A 5,403-nucleotide genomic window follows, 5' to 3' on the forward strand; every position below is an offset into this window, starting at 1 on the left:
ATGACCAGAGACTGCGGACACAGTACAGGGGATAACCAGAGACTGCGGACACAGTACAGGAGATGACCAGAGACTGCGGACACAGTACAGGGGATGACCAGAGACTGTGGACACAGTACAGGGGATGACCAGAGACTGCGGACATACTACAGGAGATGACCAGAGACTGTGGACATACTACAGGAGATGACCAGAGACTGCGGACACAGTACAGGGGATGACCAGAGACTGCGGACACAGTACAGGAGATGACCAGAGACTGCGGACACAGTACAGGAAATGACCAGAGACTGCGGACACAGTACAGGAAATGACCAGAGACTGCGGACACAGTACAGGAAATGACCAGAGACTGCGGACACAGTACAGGAGATGACCGGAGACTGCGGACACGGTGCAGGAGATGACCGGAGACTGCGGACACGGTACAGGGGATGACCGGAGACTGCGGACACAGTACAGGAGATGACCAGAGACTGCGGACACAGTACAGGAGATGACCAGAGACTGTGGACACAGTAAAGGAAATGACCAGAGACTGCGGACACAGTACAGGAGATGACCAGAGACTGCGGACACAGTACAGGGGATGACCAGAGACTGCGGACACAGTACAGGGGATGACCAGAGACTGCGGACACAGTACAGGAGATGACCAGAGACTGCGGACACAGTACAGAAAATGACCAGAGACTGCGGAGACAGTACAGGGGATGACCAGAGACTGCGGACAGCGCAGGGGATGACCAGAGACTGCAGACAGGTCCCAGAAGACGCCGGGCCATTCACAAAGTGCAGCACTTCTTGTGCATGCGCAATGGGCACCCGGATGTCACAGCCGGGTGCCCACACTAAAGATGCCGGCGCGGGAAGACTGTACAATGCTGGACCGGGGAACAGGTAAGGTCTTGCTGCAGAGAAGAGCTGAGCGGCCGGCCCGGTATTCTGACACGGTGTTAGCGAAGGAAATACCGGACCGGCTGCTCCATATTCGATCCATAAGATACACTGACATTTTCCCCCCTCTTTTGGGGGGAAAAAAGTGCGTCTTATGGAACAAAAAATACGGTAAATGGTCAAAAAGTAACCAGAAAAAGCTAACTATTATTGATGAATGATTGACGTCCCATTCAATATTGAGACCATATGGCATATATGATTGTAAAGTGTAAATCCACCATACTTCCAATGTAGAAACCTCCCGCTTGGTGTAACTGCCCCTCCAATTCTTGGAGAATTTGTCAATACCAATAAACAGAGTTCCCTCGGGGTTTTTCTCATGGTGAAGAGCATAATGCTTAGAAACACTATGGTTGGGAAAACCTTTCTTTATATTGGCAATATGCTCTTTTAGCCTAGTCTGTAGTGTCCTAACGGTGCGTCCTATATATTGACACCCACATGGACATTGGATTAAATAAACCACGTTTTTTGTGGTACAGGTGATACAATTATTAACCTTAAATGATTTATTAGTAATCATGGAATGAAAGGTCTCAATGTTTCTATTATTACATGTATTATGCTTACAGACTGTACACCTTCTACAGGGGAAATAACCCTTAATCTCATGAAACATAGAAGGTTTCTTAGGAGGAGCTATAACATTAGGGGCTACAAATAATCTCAATGGAGGTGCCCCTCTAAAGATAACAGGAGGGGCCTCCGGAAGGATGGGACCCAAAATGTTATCATTCCTCAATACTCCCCAAAGTTTCTTAAAGATATTTTTAATGTCATAATATTGAGTGGAGTATGTGGTGACTGTAAAATATCGTATTGTCTCGATATTTTATTAACTTGTATTGATGAGAAATGTTCAGATAGAAAGTCCTTCCACTTCTTGTATAAACTTAAAAAAAAATGATTTAATAATAACGTTGCATAAAATTAGAAATAAAATATTGGCATACAGAATGTTTAAATAATGTCCAAAAAATATAGTTAAGTTCTTGATAATAAGATTGTATATATGTATATGTTTGTATGTGTGTGTGTGTCTCTCAAGGCTTCAAGCAATGTGTGCGCGAAACTCAAACCTTTGTTCTACTCTTAAAAGAGCAATCCAGCCCCCACCAACCTAAAAGTGGGTTGGTATTCTCTTGTAGTCCCACTAAGATAATTGACACCAACAGGAGGTATTAAAACAAAACCTCCAATCTACTTCTCTCAAAGTCTGAGTGTAACTTTATCTCTTACATAGATGGGGGAGGATGGGGGAAGGTATAGCTAATTTCTCTCATATGTGGCTTGAATGTAAAGGAAAAACCCAAGAAATATGTTCATATGTATATTCACAGACTCTGAAGTCTAATTCCTTACTTTTCCCAATCTAGAACAAATATAAATATAATAACTCAATTATTCTATTAAGATCCAACTCATTCATACTTGTTAGTACTGTTAATAAGAAGATATTAGATATTAGATTATGGAAAGCTTCTAACATTTCCCTCTCAAAATGATCGATTTTATCGAATCTTAATCATTTTCCTTATCTTAATCCATTTATACACATTCTCGTCACTTTCGTATCCATTCATGCGTTTTTGGATCTTAAGATAATTGATCTGCACATATCTTTAATTTGATTCTATAATGGGAAAACAAATTTTTTGATAAACCGTTTGTTATGTATCACATAAAAATATTTTTACCCTTATTATTTTCCTTTTACCAAATAATTCATCCCCTTAAAAAATGTATAACTGTAACATTATAGTACAATACTTTAAAATATGTCACTTAAAAAATAGATGTTTCATATTTTCCCTCCAAAATGTGTGTAGCACACAGTTCTATAATCCATACATTTTTCAAAATACCTTATCAACATTTAACCATAATATATGTTCTCTAACTTCAATCTATACATGTATATCAAATGATTTTTTTTTTTTAAAACATACATATAACAATGTAAAGCTTGCCTAAGTTTTTCTATATGTACCTTAGAAAAACTTATCTCTAGCTTAATTAACAACAGATGTTCTAACTAAGTAGAGTGACTCTGTTGTAACAAAAGTTTAACCCTTTCACTTCTGAAAATACATAGTGTGTGATTGCAAATGTTCATGTGAAAACTGATCTCATCTTGATATGGTAAACATATTGGCCCTGATTCACTATTGGGCGTGGGCGCATATTTATGGGCTTAAGCCCAATTTTCATGGGCGTCCGTCATTTTTTACCCTGCAACCTAATTCACTATTGAGCAGAGCCCATAAGCAGATGCCCAATCTAATTCACAAAAAGACACACGCCCGAAATCAGACTCACAAAACAGACTTGCTAAGAAGCAAGTCTAAAACCATGAAAAATCACTGCAGAAACATGTTCACTTAGAAATTTGCTTTGCCAAATATCAGGACTTCACTTTAAACAATATCTGCTATTTCCAAAAAAATTAAGAATGTGTTAAAAATCGTTTTTTTCAAGGAAATCGACACAGTAAAAATCTAGAAGCCCGTGCAGTGTCTTTGGCAGATACAACTGAGCATGTGCAGAACACATTTTAGACTTCTGCCATGGGCGTTTGCTTTTTAGCCACTGACTAATAGTGAATCTGATTGTGGATTCCTCTGAGAGCCGGCACTCGGTCGCGTCTATTGTGTTTAATAAACAGCACTCGGCATATCTTCATGTAATCTAATTAGATTTCCTTAGTTCTAGTGATTCTATTTTTGTTTCTTATCCTTTATAATTATTTCTGTAATGATTTTACTTATTTCAAAGGTCTAGATAATATTTATTTTGACAGCTGAATGTAAAAATAAAGGTCCACAATAAAAAAAAAACAAAAAAAAACAGCGTGGGTCCCCCCTCTCATCCTTACCAAGCCCTTCAGGTCTGGTATGGATATTAAGGGGGAACTCCACGCTGAAATTTAAAAAAAAAACAGCGTGGGTCCCCCTCAATATCCATACCAGACCCTTATCCGAGCATGCAGCCCGGCAGGTCAGGAAAGGGGGGGGACGAGCGAGCGCCCCCCCCCTCCTGAACCAAACCAGGCCACATGCCCTCAACATGGGGGGGTGCTTTGAGGCAGGGGGGGCTCCCCCCCCCCCAAAGCACCTTGTCCCCATGTTGATGAGGACAAGGGCCTCTTCCCCACAACCCTGGCCGGTGGTTGTGGGGGTCTGCGGGCGGGGGGCTTATCAGAATCTGGAAGCCCCCTTTAACAAGGGGGCCCCCAGATCCCGGCCCCCCCCCTATGTGAAGGAGTCTGCGGTACATGCTCCCGCAGACTCCTTCACAAAAAAAAAAAGTGTGGTGTAAAAAAAACACAGTACACAGTGTTGACAAGTCCTTTATTAAAACAATGTCCCCCGAAGTAGATCCAACGTCAATCGCGGCGGCGGCGGCAGGGACCCGAAAAAAGAAAAAAAAAAAAAGGTTCCGCTCCCGTCCCAGGCTTCCAGCCTTGTGAAGAAGAGGCTAGCTGACAGTTCTTATATAGGTATGGGGCGGGGCCAGCCGGGGACATCATCCGAGTGACCCGCCCCATGTCACATGCTTGCTGTTCCCGGCTGGCCCCGCCCCATAGCTATATAAGAAATGTCAGACTGTCTCCTGCATTCAGCTAGTTAGCCTCAGTGGAGAGACAGGGTGACATTTCTCAAATAGGTAAGGGGCGGGGATGATGTGCCCGGCTGGCCCCGCCCCATACCTATTTAAGAAATGTCAGCTAGCCTCTTCTTCACAAGGCTGGAAGCCTCCGACGGGAGCGGAACCTTTTTTTTTTTTTTTTCTTTTTTCGGGTCCCTGCCGCCGCCGCCGTGATTGACGTTGGATCTACTTCGGGGGACATTGTTTTAATAAAGGACTTGTCAAAGACCCTGTACTGTGTTTTTTTTACACCACACTTAGTTTTTTTGTGAATAAGTCTGCGGGACCATGTACCGCAGACTCGTTCACGTAGGGGGGGGGGGTGGGATCTGGGGGCCCCCTTGTTAAAGGGGGCTTCCAGATTCTGATAAGCCCCCCGCCCGCAGACCCCCACAACCACCGGCCAGGGTTGTGGGGAAGAGGCCCTTGTCCTCATCAACATGGGGACAAGGTGCTTTGGGGGGGGAGCCCCCCCTGCCCCAAAGCACCCCCCCATGTTGAGGGCATGTGGCCTGGTATAGTTCAGGAGGGGGGGGGCGCTCGCTCGTCCCCCCCCCTTTCCTGACCTGCCGGGCTGCATGCTCGGATAAGGGTCTGGTATGGATATTGAGGGGGACCCACGCTGTTTTTTTTTTTAATTTCAGTGTGGAGTTCCCCCTTAATATCCATACCAGACCTGAAGGGCTTGGTAAGGATGAGAGGGGGGGACCCACGCTGTTTTTTTTATTATTTATTTAATTCACGGAAATAATTTGAAATTTAGCTGTCAGCTGAAACATTCCTTCTGTCCCTGCA

Source organism: Staurois parvus, unplaced genomic scaffold (assembly GCF_062004578.1).
Source record: "Staurois parvus isolate SC_StPar_1 unplaced genomic scaffold, SC_StPar_1.0 ptg000325l, whole genome shotgun sequence".
In the NCBI taxonomy this organism is placed as follows: Eukaryota; Metazoa; Chordata; class Amphibia; order Anura; family Ranidae; genus Staurois; species Staurois parvus.